The sequence below is a fragment of the Capra hircus genome, chromosome 12 (genome assembly GCF_001704415.2).
Source record: "Capra hircus breed San Clemente chromosome 12, ASM170441v1, whole genome shotgun sequence".
NCBI classification, from domain to species: Eukaryota; Metazoa; Chordata; class Mammalia; order Artiodactyla; family Bovidae; genus Capra; species Capra hircus.
The window spans coordinates 61,443,478-61,460,862 of NC_030819.1; positions in this window are offsets into that span (position 1 = coordinate 61,443,478).

Genomic DNA, 17,385 nt, shown 5'->3' on the forward strand with positions numbered 1-17,385 from the left:
TACTGGAACACATAATACACACGTGCTTGACCTGACCCACCACCTCCCATCTCTGGGCAAGCCTATTGTTTCCTGAGTAGATGGTGGAGGGGTTCTGATTTAGATCATGACAGTGAGCAAAAATGTAACAGTGGTTGCCCATGATTTTCATGCAAAGAAAATGCAGACAAATTTCTGATGGGATCATTCTGCATTATTTTTGGAAGATAGTTTCAATAGATACTATGAAAGCTGTAAATGGACCATAAAGAAAGCTGAGGACCAAAGAACTGATGCCTTTGAACTGTGGTGTTGGAGGAAACTCTTGAGAGTCCCTTGGACTGCAAGGAGATCCAACCAGTCAGTCCTAAAGGAAATCAGTCCTGAATATTCATTGAAAGGACCGATCCTGACACTGAAACTCCAATACTTTGGGCACCTGATGAAAAGAACTGACTCACTGGAAAAGACCTTGATGCTGGGAAAGATTGAAGGTAGGAGGAGAAGGGGACAATAGAGGATGAGATGGTTGGATGACCGCACTGTCTCAATGGACGAGAGTTTGAGCAAGGTCCAGGAGTTGGTGATGGTCAGGGAAGCCTGGTGTGCTATAGTCCATGGGGTTGCAAAGAGTTGGACAGCACTGAGTGACTGAACTGAACTGAATTTTGGCTCTATTGTTTTTCCAGTTAATCAGGAACTAAGAGTGTTCAGCTAAACATTTGTGAAGCAGTTAGCTTGCCCAATAATAACATAGGTGAATTCATCCCCAGGCATTGAGGTAGGGGTGAATTGAGACAGCATTAAGCACCTTCCCCAGTCTGGTAATCAAGTTTATCATTAACCTAAAGGTCTAGATTAGCAAGTCTGATGCTAATAGTGATGAAACTATTGTGGAAACTGACACAGTCATTGCTTTTTTTTTAAATTTGAGTGGATGATGACAAAATTTATGCAAGAGGAAGTAATCATTTCCTGTGTTGGAGGAAGCAGAAAGGTGATAAAACTCTTCACTACCAAGAATACAAGAATCCAGGTTCCGTAAGAATGAATTTAGATATTTGAGAAGTTTCCAATAGCCTAAAAGAAAGAAGCTTACTCTGTAAATGACCAGGCATCTATGGAAACGAAATGACACTCCCTGGGGGCAAATTTTGTCTCTCAAGAAACAGTTGTCAACATCTAGAGATTTTTTTTTTTCATTGTCACAACTAGCATCTAATGAGCAGACATCAGGAATACTGCTAAACGTCATACAGTGCACAGAACAGCCTCCCAGAACAGAGAATTAATTATCTGGCCCCAAATGTCATTAGCATTGAGGTTGAGAGGCTCTACTATAAACCTTCTGAATTATAACACAGAATTTTAAACCATTTAACTTCTTTTTCACCATTAACATTCTTGAATCATACTCATTTTTACTACTAGAGATAAATGGACAGACGAACTCTTCCTATGGTCCCCTAGGGTAACAATATGCTAGTCATATTCTTGATGGAAAGCTGAATACCAAGAATTATAAAATATACAAAAAATAATAGAATAATTCTATATAGAGAAATATATTTTAAAACATACTCAAAATTAAAAATTCAAATTCCTCTTAGAATATAGTTTTCCAATCATTTAAAATTATTAGCATTCATATGCTATATGCTTTATATTATTTCCCCCCAAACTAAATTATAATTATGTATTTCTCACAATATTCAAATTATAAATAGGTTTGTAAGTAGTACAGTACACATGGTCTCCTCAAATGAACTCGTGAAGAATCTATTCTTAAAATATTTGGAATTTTTCCATCCAGATATTTTCTAGAAACTGTTCTATACTTGGCTTGTTCTCAGAATCAGAGAAATTTAGAATTTGATAGGAACCTAGGGATTACCTGATTGTCCTTTCTGTTTAAAGATGCTGAGGCCCAAAGACTGCTCTGCTAAATAGGTAGGATTGTAACCACAGAGATTGAAAGCCAGAGACTTAACTGATTTCAATCATTTTTACTAATATTTTTTTATACTTAAGTTCAATTGCTTAGTCGTGTCCGACTCTTTGCAACCCCATGAATCACAGCACGCCAGGCCTCCCTGTCCATCACCAACTCCAGGAGTTCACTCAGACTCACGTCCATCGAGTCAGCAATGCCATCCAGCCATCTCATCCTCGGTCGTCCCCTTCTCCTCCTGCCCCCAATCGCTCCCAGCATCAGAGTCTTTTCCAATGAGTCAACTCTTCGCATGAGGTGGCCAAAGTACTGGAGTTTCAGCTTTAGCATCATTCCTTCCAAAGAACACCCAGGACTGATCTCCTTTAGAATGGACTGGTTGGATCTCCTTGCAGTCCAAGGGACTCTCAAGAGTCTTCTCCAACACCACACTTCAAAAGCATCAGTTCTTCGGCACTCAGCTTTCTTCACAGTCCTACTCTCACATCCATACACGACTACTGGAAAAACCATAGCCTTGACTAGGCAGACCTTTGTTGGCAAAGTAATGCCTCTGCTTTTGAATATGCAGTCTAGGTTGGTCATAACTTTCCTTCCAAGATGCACTAAATTCACTTTTAAAATACATATACTTTTAAACACTGTGCCTGCAATATTTTGGAATGTTGAATCCAAGAGTATACCATAACTTGACTGTTGAGTTCCATTATAGAATTGTAAACAAGGGTATTTTTATACTGGTAACTAAGGAAGGAGACCTTTGCTTCCCCTTTTGCCATTTCCCCCCATCTCCTTTCAGGCAGTTCATCATAGAATAGCTAGAATAATCTTTTAAAATAAAAGTCAGAGTATTAACTCTTTCTCAAAACCCTTCTATCAGAAAAATTTTTTAAATTATTTTCCAAGTCTAACAAGGCTTTATATCATCTGACTCCATTAACCTTATCTCTTAAAATTCCTAGGATCTCTCATGACCTCTTCTTCCTAAAATACCAGGTAAGTGCAAAGCTAGAATATTTTGCCCTTGTCATCCTTCTGCTTCGAATGTTCTTCCCCAGGTTTCTCCATTTCATGTAGATTTCTGTTATGATTCATCTCTGTGGATACTCCAATTAGAATCTAACCCCTCCATTTTTCTTTATAAAATTTTTCTAATGTTATACAGCATATATATGTTTTTACTTGTTTTTCTCCCCTCTCTGGAAGAGGAAATTTGTATCATTCACTATTATCACCTTGGCCTAGAAAAATGCCTGGCTCTATATAGCAAGCACTAAATATGTGAATGAATGAATGAAAGTCATTGCAGTAGTTGATTGGTTTACACTGACTTGGACTCCAGTCTTTCTGCCTCCAAGTCTACAACCTGTCCTTTATTTCATAATGCCACTCATTTCATCATGGAAAGAAAAACACAAGGTTTAGAGGAAAGGAAAAAAATATTGCAGGTGCCAAAATGACAAGCTTGGTATCTCAAAGTTGGCCTGGTATCAGTTGTGTTGGTAGTGGCACAGGAAATGTGGATAGGTCAGTTCTAATCTCATCCCTTCCTCATTTAAAGTGGGCAAGGCTCCTCTGCTTATCAAATTAACTTCTCATTCCTCAGTGAGGCACTAGGGCACACATTCTCTTGCCCCTATCTGGCTTTCAAGATTCAGCTTTTAATCAAGTCAACTAGATTAAACTAGATAAAGTGAACAGGATTCCCTGACAGTGTCTTAGGATTCTCCCCAGCATAGGATCCCCACAACCAGACAAAGTGGCCTCTTTCTTGAGACTACAGTGCTGAAGGGATGAATCACCTGAAGCCTAGAGAAGCCCAGAGCCACCTTCAAAGGACAGAACAACGTTGGCCAGTGACCACTGTGAACCAAGTTCATTGATTTAGACACCATGCTGGATATCTCTTCTGACCCTCCTCAGCTGCTGACTCATTTATCCCTTGGTTCTGATTTCAGCCTAAAAACTCTCCCTGTTATCCCTGTGTCAAAGAGGCCAGGACCCTTTCTGTTCCCATGCCGCCTTTGTTTAGCTCACTTGGTTCTCCCAACCTGAAGGCTCATCTCTGACAACTGCATAGTGTAAAGTTTATTATTACACTTACCCCTGAACATTCTCATTCATCCTGGCTTGGGGGCTCTGCCATGCTACTCTCTGTCTCAAACTTCCCTTTGGTGGTTAATTTGGGAAGACAATAGGAAAATTCCCAAGGTATTCCCGATTTTGTCTGACATCTCTGCTTCAAAAATTAGAATTCATTGTTAAGCAGCATGATAAGGCAGAGATTGTTTTGTTTGGGTGCAAAACAGTTCATTTTGCTTCTTTTCCTAATTTTGCTTAAATTTCAACTGTAATAGTATATGCTTTAAAATAACATTCCTTTAAATAATATGATAAAAAATAATCATTAAGAACAAAGGAAATAATGGTTATCTGCGAAAGAATAACTGTATACGTATAACTGATTCACTTGATTTGCTTACAACAGAAACTAACATAATACTGTAAATCACCTATACTCCAATAAAAATCAATTTTAAAAAGCTTTGGTATTTGCCTAAGCCACTGAAATGCTAGGAGGAAAAAAACAAAAAAATAATCTTTATAATACAAAGTAACTTTAAAATAACTTTTAAATTTTATACTGGTGTTGTTTAACAATGTGTTAGTTTCAGGTGTACAGCAAAGTGGTCCAGTTATACATATAAAATAACACATTTTGACTTTATTGTGAACTGTTATTCACAGAGATTTCTTTACTACACTTGGTATTCTGCTGCTGCTGCTAAGTCACTTTAGTCGTGTCTGACTCTGTGTGACCCCATAGACGGCAGCCCACCTGGCTCTCCCGTCCCTGGGATTCTCCAGGCAAGAATACTGGAGTGGGCTGCCATTTCCTTCTCCTATGCATGAAAGTTAAATGTGAAAGTGAAGTCATGTCCGACTCCTAGCGATCCCATGGACTGCAGCCTACCAGGCTCCTCCATCCATGGGACCTTCCTGGCAAGAATACTGGAGTGAGTTGCCATTTCTTTACTACACTTGGTATTCTAGCATGCAGCATATAGAGGGTGATCAGTAAATATGTTTTCCCCAGTGAATTAAGAACCATTGCTCTTAGGCAGTGATGAAGGTCAAAGAATAGAATCAACTTTTAATGATGCCTTGCAGCCGATAACACTAAGATGTGACAGTTTTCTCATCGTCCAGTATACCAATATACTTTCAACAACAGAGTTTAGTTTTATGGAACAAGTCTTTACTAGGAAATGTGGAGCTAAACCAAAGTGATACTCTAACTATGGATGAGGGGGACTGCGTCATTCAAGGCCCAGAGTGAGGCTAGGCACTGCCACAGTGATAGTTCTGAGGGCGTCCCTCCAGGTAACCACACAGCAGAACCATTAACAGCAGCTTCCCTGGAGTCATTGATTATGGCTTTATTGCCTGAGGAGATCAGTAGTTACAAAGCCACACAGCCTCCTTTAAGCCACAAAGACTGCGGACTTAAAGTCCTATGGAATTTCTACATCACAAACATACTAGACAATCTTAAAGAAGTCTCTGGTATTGTGAAGGTGGCTGATGAGGTGAAGGAGAAAAAAATGATGTTCACACTTTCCTTGTAAATACTTGCATGTATACTAACATGAGTTAAAGTCAGCTGGAGAAATTTTTATTTATTATGAAAAATTTCATACATATATGTATGTAACAGATGTACAACATAAAGTATATGAGTGTATATGCACCTACCACCCAACCTAACAGACACTCAATAATTCTGAAGTCTTTGAAGTGCCTCTCCCATTCCTGGTCTCCTTTGTCTTTCAAGATATAAATATTATTTATCCTTTTTTTTTTAACTGCTGAAACCTGAATGGATTGTACTGAGAGAAAAATAAGCCTCTGTGTGAAGGCCCTGAGATCTAAAGTTGTTTCTTATACTCATAATGCAGATATTGATAACTTGAAATTAAGTGCTGTATTAACAAAATATTAATACTAAAACAACTGGCATGGCATTAACTTAGCAGGTCTGGCAACCCACTCCAGTATTCTTGCCTGGAGAACCCCAGGGACGGGAGAGCCGGGGGGGCTGCCGTCTATGGGGTCGCACAGAGTCGGACACGACTGAAGCAACTTAGCAGTAGCAGTTAACAGTGGGAGGGAGGGACACCAAGTCTGGGGACCCCTATTATACACAGCAGATTAAGTGCTTTCCAAAGCTGTGGGTGAAGGAAAAGAGATGGGAAAACTAATAATGATGCATGCCTGATGTTACTGGCTGCCTTTGACCAGGCAGAAGGAAAAAATGAGCTTGGGATATCATCACCCAGTTTGCAAGGAACAGGGTATAGAGAGTGTCTCAAGGAGAGCCCAGAAATTTGGGGGCATGAAAGGGTTGGAAAGGCCAACTACTTTTAGACCTAAAAAACAAGAAATAAGACCTAGAACGGTTGTATGCAACAAAAGGCCACCAGGACAGCCTATGGCAAAGATTAGACTGTGGGTATTAACTTATGCCCAACCATAGATGCAAGGTAGCTGCCATCTGGTAGGTAGAGGGATACAGGCCAACGAAACAAATCTTGCTCTAAAACTGTCATTATTATACATGGAATTGACTACTATTTTAATAGAGCTATATTATCCAAGAAACCATGAACGTGGACTAAAAGGCTTTCGACTACTTGAACTAAGAAGCCACTGTCTATGGGAACCCAAGTTTGTTCTAACAGAAAATGAGCTCTAAAAGCTGTGCATCTCCAAAGGGGGTGTCTAACCCCCAAAGCCCACTTCAAATATGAACAAGAAGATTGAAAGGGAAGAATCTTTCAAGGAGTAGAGTTAGAGGCCGTTGAGAAAAATAAACAAGGATACTCCTATCAGGAAGCGGAATCACAGCCTGATCCAGGAACCTACCCCATTAATAGGATTCCATAAATGGAATGTTCCATGAATGTTATGGATCAGAGATGGTGTGCGGTCTTCTTTTCTGAGTGGAAGCGCTTATGGGTTCCCCTCAGACACAGATTGCTATATTCCACGGTTGTTTGGGTCCAACCTGTATTTGGCACTTGCACAAGGCTTTAAAGAGCCTCCCTTGTGGCTCAGCTGGTAAAGAATCTGCCTGCAATGCAGGAGACCTGGGTTTGATCCCTGGGTTGGGAAGATCTCCCGGAGAAGGGAAAGGATACCCACTCTAGTATTCTGGCCTGAAGAATTCTATGGACTGTATAGTCCATGGGGTCACAAAGTGTCAGACATGACTAAGCAACTTTCACTTAAAGAGCAGTATCCTAGAAACCAATGGATGAAAGAGCAAGAGATTCTGTTTAGTGAAAAAAAAAGAAAGAAAATTATTTTGGTCTGTTCAGCGGACTAGAAAATACACTGAGTTAGAATCGCTTTAAAAATACCAACTGAAATTCTAGAATCCGACTCCCCTGAGGCAGGCCAGGGGCCATCACTATCGATAAAAGGCTGAATTTATCTTAAGTAGTTTCAAAGAAAGATATCATTATCTGCTGAAAACAATATCCAAAGACTTGTAAGCTTTACTAAAAATAGTTTACTATATTAGTGAGCACAGGCTGCTTGAACAAGTAAAATCAAAATCTCAGTAATTTCACATAGTCACTCACTCACAGAAAGATTTACTTTCCATGTACCCCATAATCAAATGAGAGCTAGCAAGGTAAGAGAAATGGATTTGCTACATGATTTTAGTACTTCTACCACATTAAGATATCAGAATTGTCTCAAATTGTCTCAAATTCCTCTTTCCTATCACATACTCATAAAGGTACCTTTGAAATCCATTACTCCTTTTTTTTTTTCAAGATTTATGCAAAATTGTGATTTTTATATTGGGGAGTAGCAAAAGGATAAAAAGAGAAAATAAATTTTTATGTACTATAATAACAAAGTCAATCGATAATGTTTTAAAACTTAATCGAGAACAGTTTGCACATATTTAAAAATATGGAAATAAATGTCCCAAAGGTTGAAAATGTAAAATAACTGACCCAAGAATAGGAAGTTGGAAAATGAAGGACACAGAGAAATGATACAAGGAAGTTTTAGAGATTCTGGGATAATAAGTAAGGTGACTGTGATAGTCCTAGTTTATGGGCGGTTTTCCCCCAGCATCCTGTCCAATTTAGCAATTTTTCTTGTGAAATCAATTAGCTCCATCTTCATTCTGCAGAGAAGACACTTAAGACAGGAAAGTTATGTAAACTTTCCTAAGTTAAACAGATTGTTAAAACATGCTCCCTTCTAGTACTCCACAAGGCACTCTCCCTCTTCACCTATTTCTGAATCATCACTTGGAGCCTACCTCATCTTCCTCTGTAGAGCTGGACAGTAAATTTGTGTAACAGAACACATTTTTGGCACTTTCAGTAGACCAAAGCCCCATTTTTATAGTCTCTCCTATATTTTCCAATAATTAAAATCATATTTTATGTATGACTTTGCATCACTGTGTTAACTTTCTAACGTTAAGTCCTCTCATGATCTGTTTTGCAAACTCCATTGAAATCAAACAAAATGTATTGTGTGCCTGTCATATACTAGGTAATAAGCTAACTGGTGACAAATGATGAATAAGAGTGTTCATTATATTAAAGTGCTGGAGATAAAGTACACTGAAGTATGTCAGAATGGAGATATATGAGAAGAAATAATTTTAATATAAGCTGGCAAATACTAACCAATGCAGAATATTTAACCATGTGCAAGAAGCACAGTCCGCTTATGCATTTCCCTTTAATTGTGAATTTTTTGGTATGACAAACAACACTGATACAGTAATTGTCCTTGTATATTTTCTGTGTGCAGGATTTTTCATTAGACTTGATTACCAGAAATACAAACATTAAGTCAATATAACATTGTCTTTCAAAAGAATTATATGAATTTATATTCCCAACTGCAGTGTATTAGAACTTCTTAAAGGAAAAGAAAAGTGAAGTCACTCAGTCGTGTCCAACTCTTTGCGACCCCATGGACTGTAGCCCACCAAGCTCCTCCGTCCATGGGATTCTCCAGGCAAGAATACTGGAGTGGGTTGCCATTTCCTTCTCCAGGGGATCTTCCCGACCCAGGGATCAAACCCAGGTCTCCCGCATTGCAGGCAGACACTTTAACCTCTGAGCCACCAGGGAAGTTAAGAACTTCTTAACTTCAGCTCTATTAGCACTGAAAATTGTCTTTTTGAAAATCACTGTTTATTTTATAGATGAAAAATGGTATCTAATTTTAGTTTACATTTAACGAATGGACAATAATAATATTACTCCTAATTTTGCTAGTTTTGGCTACTGGTAAAGCAACAACATTTTTGAAAGTCCATATTTACAGTCTACAGATATACAACCTATAAGACACAATTAACATATATTTTCAGAAGCCATTTTTGGGTCTGATAATGGACAGGGATGCAGAGAAATAGATAAAAACAATAGAATGGGAAAGACTATAAATCTCTTCAAGAAAATTAGAAATACCAAGGGAATATTTCATGCAAAGATGGGCTCAATAAAGGGCAGAAATGGTATGGACCTAACAGAAGCAGAATATATTAAGAAGAAATGGCAAGAATATACAGAAGAACTATACAAAAAAGATCTTAATGACCCAGATAACCATGATGGTGTGATCACTTACCTAGAGCCAGACATTCTGGAGTGTGAAGTCAAGTGGACCTTAAGAAGCATTTCTATCAACAAAGTTAGTGGAGGTGATGGAATTACAGCTGAGCTCTTTCAAAGCCGAAAAGATGATGTTGTTAAAGTGCTGCACTCAATATGCCAGCAAATTTGGAAAACTCAGCAGTGGCCACAGGACTGGAAAAGGTCAGTTTTCATTCCAATCCCAAAGAAAGGGATTGCCAAGGAGTGCTCAAACTACCACACAATTGCACTCATCTCACATGCTAGCAAAGTAATGCTGAAAATTCTCTAAACCAGGCTTCAACAGAAAATGAACTGTGAACTTCAAGATGTTCAAGCTGGATTTAGAAAGGCCAGAGGAACCAGAAATCAAACTGCCAACATCCATTGGATCATCGAAAAAGCAAGAGAATACCAGAAAAAACATCTATTTCTGCTTTATTGACTACGCCAAAGCCTTTGACTGTGTGGATCACAACAAACTGTGGAAAATTCTGAAAGAGCTGGGAATACCAGACCACCTGACTTGCCTCCTGAGAAATCTGCATGCAGGTCAAGAAGCAACAGTTAGAACTGGATATGGAACAACAGACTGGTTCCAAATTGGGAAAGGAGTAGGTCAAGGCTGTATATTGTCACCCTGCTTATTTAACTTCTATGCAGAGTACATCATGAGAAATGCCAGGCTGCATGAAGCACAAGCTGAAATCAGTATGGCTGGGAGAAATATCAATAACCTCAGATATGCAGATGACATCACCCTTATGGCAGAAAGCAAAGAAGAACTAAAGAGCCTCTTGATGAAAGTGAAAGAGGAGAGTGAAAAAGCTGACTTAAAACTCAACATTCAGAAAACTAAGATCATGGCATCCAGTTCCATCACTTCATGGCAGATAGATGGGGAAACAATGGAAACAGTGACAGACTATTTTTGGGGGGCTCCATATCACTGCAGATGGTGCCTGCAGCCATGAAATTAAAAGATGCTTGCTCCTTGGAAGAAAAGCTATGATCAATCTACATAGCATATTAAAATTAGCAGAGACATTACTTTGGCAACAAAGGTCCATCTGGTCAAAGCTACGATTTTTCCAGTAGTCGTGTATGGATGTGAGAGCTGGACTATAAAGAAAGCTGAGCATCAAAGAACTGATGATTTTGAACTGTGGTGTTGGAAAAGACTCTTGATAGTCCCTTGGACTGCAAGGAGATCCAATCAGGGCATCCTAAAGGAAATCACTCCTGAATATTCATTGAAAGAACTGATGCTAATGCTGAAACTCCAATACTTTGGCCACCTGATGTGAAGAACTAAGTCAATGGAAAAGACCCTGATGCTGGGCAAGACTGAAGGCAGGAGGAAAAGGAGATGACAGACGATGGGATGATTGAATGGCATCACCAACTTGATGGAAATGAGTTTGAGTAAGCTCCGGGAGTTGGTGATGGACAGAGAAGCCTGGCAAGCTGCAGTCCACGGGGTTGCAAAGAGTCGGACATGACTGAGTGACTGAACTGAACTGAAATGAACTGACTGAATGGACAGAGAATCAGAGTATCTTAGCAGAAGGGATACTGCTGCTGCTGCTGCTGCTAAGTCACTTCAGTCATTTCTGACTCTGTGCAACCCCAGAGATGGCAGCCCACCAGGCTACCCCGTCCCTGGGATTCTCCAGGCAAGAACACTGGAATGGGTTGTCATTTCCTTCTCCAATGCATGGAAGTGAAGTCGCTCAGTCGTGTCCGACTCTTTGCGACCCCATGGACTGCAGCCTTCCAAGGCTCCTCTGTCCATGGGATTTGCCAGGCAATACTGGCAGTCATCAAATTCACCCAACTGCAGAGTCCTTTCTGTAACATCCCTGACAAAGGGACACCTAGCCACTGCATGAACAATTTCAATGATGATAATAAACTCACTGTTGGGTAGCTCTCTGGATAGTAACATGCTCTCTGTAATTGATACAGAAACATGAAATTGCTTTATAATGTTAAAAGGATGCTCTATAAATTCAAGATTTTTTTCTAATTCATAAGTTGGATTAATATGTTAACTTGTTTTAAAAATAGTGTTCTACTGTCAAAATGGTATGATCTTGCATTTAAATACACCTTTATTATTTAAATGTTAGTCACTCAGTTGTGTCCAACTCTTTGCAACCCCATGGACTATAGCCCTCCAGGCTTCTCTGGCCACGGAATTCTCCAGGCAAGAGTACTGCAATGGGTAGCCATTCCTTTCTCCAAGGGATCTTCTCGACCCAAAGATTATACTCAGGTGTCTTGCACTGCAAGCAGATCTTTACTGTCTGAGCCATGGGAAGTCCTATATTATATTTTAAAGATACTTTCATATCTCAATCACACAGTGATTTTAATAGCAGCTTTTAGTATTCTGGTATGCTTACTCTCTTTAAATACCAAAATCACAGTATCTTTGTTGTCACAAGTCTATTATTCTGCTATTTAAAAATAAAAAATCTGTATATTATTTACACATTGAAATAACTGTTATTCAATTACTCAATTTATCCAAGAAATGACATGTTATATACGGTCTAGACAGGCCCTCACTTGGTACACAAAGCAAAAAGTGTTACGCTTCTGTTGCAAGACATAATTCTTAGTCCAAAATAATTTCTTCTGCAGTGGATTATGACCATCACAGTACTAAAATTGATATAGGTAACTTCACATTGGAATCTCCAGCTATACATGATAAAACTAACAAAGATGATGAAAACTAGAAAATGTCTTTGAAACAAAACCTATATAGCTCTCTATAAATTAGGGGGAAAAAACCTAACCCTAGTCAAATGTCAAAAGATGCTTTATTAATATTTCTACAAGGTTATCAAACAAGATAGGATTATTCAAAAGAAGTCAAGGAAATACTGGGAAGTAGTATATAAGCTTCATTGTCCTTCTGACTAGTGTAATATCTGAAAGAGCTTCTTCATTCGAAAATTATGGTAAAATATACTCTTGACTCAGCAATGGCACTAATGACAATGCATTTTAATGTTTGCTGCTGCTGCTGAGTCACTTCAGTCATGTCTGACTCTGTGCGACCCCACAGACGGCAGCCCACCAGGCTCCCCCGTCCCTGGGATTCTCCAGGCAAGAGTACTGGAGTGGGTTGCCATTTCCTTCTCCAGTGCATGAAAGTGAAAAGTGAAAGTGAAGTCACTCAGTCGTGTCCGACTCTTAGCGACCCCATTTTAATGTTTAAGATCATATTTTCTAAGATCAAATAAAATCCTATTAAAATTCATCTGCCAATTTATATTAAAAGGTTAACATATGTTTAATTGTTTTTAATAATAGTTTTATTAAAGTATAAATAACACTACATGCAATTCACGCATGTAAAGTGCTTTCAGTGTTTTTTACTTCATTCATGAAGTTGTACAACCATCACCATGATTAATTTTGGAACATCTGCATCAGCCACCAAAGAAACCCTATACACATTAGCAGTTCTTCTCCATTACCCACCCTCCCCTTCAGCTCATGCTGAAGCCCCATCAGCCTTCAGCAACTTATTAATCTACTGTCTGTCCATACAGATTTGTCTATTCTGGACATTTCATATAAATGGAATTATATAATATGTGATCTCTCGTGACTGGCTCTGTTCACTCAGGATAATGTTTTCAAGGTCCATCCATGTTGTACTTCATTCCTTTTACTGCTGAATACTATTCCATTCTTTGGATATACCAGAATCTATTTATTCATTCATCGGCTGATGGATGTTTATTATGTAGAAGAGTGCTATAAATACTTGTGTACACATTTGTATGTGCACCTTGGTTTTCATTTGTCTGGGGTGTATCCAGAGGAGCAGAAATGCTGGGTGACATGGTAACTCTATGTTTAACCTTCTGAGGAACTGACAGACTCTTTTCAGAGCAGTGGTGCAGTTTTACATCCCCATGAGGGGATGTAAATTTTTTTAATGCCTTAAAAGAACACTTCTCATACTCTTGTTCTATTTCCACTCTAGACTTGAGTACTATGAACACTTGGCCAGTGTGTGAGGGTTCCAGTTCCTCCACATCCTCATTATTACTCATTATATCTGTCTTTTTAATTACAGCAACTTTTTTTTTTATAAATGGTACTTTTTAACATTTTGTAATACATTTATAGGTGCTAAAATTTTTGAAATAAACATTGTTTACTGATATTTTGCTTCAGGAATTGTGACCACTTCAAAAAAACATCAATACTGATATTAATACATACTTCAGTATTAAATAAAGACCCCAAAGTATAAATTTTATACTGCTTATTTCAGTAAATAATTGCAACTTTGTATAAAGCTTCACATTGACAAATTATCGTCAGAGCTCAGAATTAAGTATAACTTTTTCTCAACTTGTTTTTCCCTTCCATTAAAAAAAAGAGAGAGAGAGGTGTGTAATTCACTCTTTCTTTGTGCTGATTACTAGGAAGCTTAAAATAGAGCTTTTTCTTAGTTGGGAATCTAGCAAAACTAACTTTTATTTTTGTCTTTCATCTTATGGGTCTTGTTTCAATTTATAGATATATCTCTATATTTAGTAAAAGGTAACACAATCCTTTTTAGAAATAGTGTATACAGAAGTAAATAAATAAAAATGTAGTATCTAGTAATTATTTAATAAAATGAGTCATGGTAGCTGATATATCTGTAGCTAGCTTAAACATGGGTGAAAATATTTCCAAATGGTTTCTATTTGGAATAATTTACAGGAAGTTACTTTATGTTTCCCTGCATTACTTTTTAAAGTCACATAGAATAATTATTTGTCTATATGAAATGTATGTATTCTAATTTAAAGAAAGTGAATATCTATAAATAGTTAGAGAAAAGCATTCGGCATCCATTATTGGTGATACTGAATATAATTTAGGTTTTGGTACCAGATATAAGGTAAGAATACCAGAAACTATACCTACCTCTGAATGATTTCTATAAAATCCAATAATTTAACTTATTAAGCAGGGGGAATAAATCATATGTATCTTCCAGACATAGGTGACAGTAAGAAAACAATCTAAATATAAATAAGAAAATTCATAAATTTTTTTAATGCCTTAAAAGAACACTTCTCATACCCTGTTCTATTTCCACTCTAGACTTGAGTATTGTGAACACTTGGCCAAAGTATGGCCCGAAGAACTAGGCCATCCCCATAAATTAATACACGTTATAGAATGACTTAAACTGCCATGTGTTAAGTGGCAGGATTTGCAGTTGAATAAGTACTGGCTTTCTAGAATGATAAGAAACCTTAGAAATTGTATAGTTTGCTTCAGTTACAGATGTGGGAAATGAAGATGAGGTGAAAGAATTTGCCCCAGATCTCTTAAGCTCACAGCAGGGTGGTAACTATACCCAAGCTGATTCCTGATTGAAGGCTATTTCCACAACACCATGATAGTTCAAATTAAAGTTTAAAATGTATTTTAAATGTATTTGATTTCCAGCTTTGTTTAAACCTTGAGTTTTAAAAAGCTGAACATGATATAGCCTAAAATAGCAAAAACGTTCTGATGAACTCATATTTTCAGCTAACAGCTAACTAGAATCCAAATAAAATAGCAATGTTACTATCAGAACAGATCATGAGTATATCATTAAAAGCAAGTGTAATGATGCCAACCTTAAGGCTTACTAGGATATTTTAAAAATCATAAGAATGCTATTAGATGGTTTATAGTCACCTGAGAAAATTACTTTCATACAGACAAAAGAACAAACTTCTAGAAGGAAAGCTAAATATAAGATTGATAGCTCTTTCTTATCTATTTCATTCCCTGAAAAGTATGTGAAACATTAACTTCACAAGTTAAATATTAAAATGAAAAAAGGGAAGAAATATAAACTATCCAGTTCAGGAATCACAGATTGAGTTTTGAAAGACGGCTTGATCTTGAAATCTTTTTTACTGGTCCTCTCATGGCATTCATTGTCTTCTGATTCTCTGAATTACATCTTACCCTGAAATAAGATAAGCATTAATCATGATTTTTCAGTTACCATTGTGTGCAACAAAGACACTAGGATGTCACATGGGGAGAACTACCTAGTTCTCCTAGTTCCCCCAGCCCACAGTCCTTCACAGAGAAATCTCTCTATGCAGATTTTCTGTTTACTGTATAATCCTGAACAGCCATATGTTACAGCATATCATATCATCTTGTCAAGTTACAGAGACAACTCCTTCAAGGGCAAATAATCCAAAGGCCTAGAAGTAGCCCATAAGGTAGCCTAATGTGGAAAGTTTTGTCCAAAGAGGGATGAGATGGACCAATCTGATGCTTGTCTCTGGAAATGTGAGTTAAAGCTAAGAAAATACAATCCATGAGGTAGAGCATGGACAAGATGGAAATAAGAATCCATGAGTAAGCCAAAGATGCGTGACCTAAAATTACAATAAAACTGAAACTATGATATATACCAGAGTCTGTAATGTAAAAGTGTAGAAAGTAAAATTGGCAGTTGGTAATGAGAAGAAAAATGAAGTAGAGAATAAACTAGTGGTCTATTATACTACAAATAATAATAGCAACATTCTTACAGCTCATAATCAGAGTCAAGGACTGTTTTAAATTTTATTTATTTATTTACTCATTATCAACTTCACAAAATCTCTATGATACAGATACTATCATTAGCTCTGTTAGCTCTGACAGAAGACAGAAACAGGTTATACAGTAAGTAAGTAGATCTGGAATTTGAATCCATGAAGTCAAAGTTCAAAGTCTGTGCCTTTAATTACTATCCAATATGGCAAACCACTAAAGTGATGATCCATGAATATCTGCTGAGATCTTTAAGGCTTCTCTGAATTCAACTTCTAGTATCTATGGATCCAGTTTTATATTGGAATTCCTGTTCTTGGATTTCCACAAGACTGTCTTTCCCTCATTGACTTATATGTCTTTATAAGGACAACTTCCCCATGTGCTCACTTGATAAAGTAAGAGCCATCTTTAATTCCCTGCAGGTGCTTAAAAATATTTTACTCAGGGAGTGATGTTAGCTAAAATGACAGAATAGAGACCCCCCCAAAATAATTTCCTCCTTAAAAAAAAGAGACAATTTACAAAAAAAATGTTCAGAAGCAAGTTTTTAGAACTCTAGAAATTAACCAAAGGCTTGCAGCAATCCTGGAGAATTTAATACATACACACCCCCACACACACCCCCATGGCAAAATCCAGTAAGAATACTGAACTCTGTAGCTTTTTAACTTGCCCTATTCCACTCTTTCCTCAGCTCTGTGGTGAAATTCCTATGATGAAACTGACAAACTAATCCTAAAATGTATATGGAAAATAAAGGGACTCTGAAAAACCAAAACAATCTTGAAAAAGAAGATTAAAGTTAAAGGACTCACTCATTGATTTAAAAACTTTATGAAAAGTTATAGTCATCAAGACAGAATGGTACTGGCATAAGGACAGACTTACAGATCAGCAGAATAGATCTGAGAGCCTAGAAATAAATTTATATGTTTATGGCTAATTTTTAAAAGGATGCCAAGGCAATCAACTCAGTAAGAATAGTCTTTTCAGCAAATGATGCTAGAATAATTGAATAGACACATGCAAAAGACTAAAATTAGATATATTTCACATCCTCTACAAATATTAACTCAAAATGGATTGAAAAAGAGCTAACACTATAAAACTCTTAGATGAAAATATGTATAAATTTGTACGTTCTCAGATTAGGCAATGATTTATTAGATATGATACCTAAAACACAAGCAACTA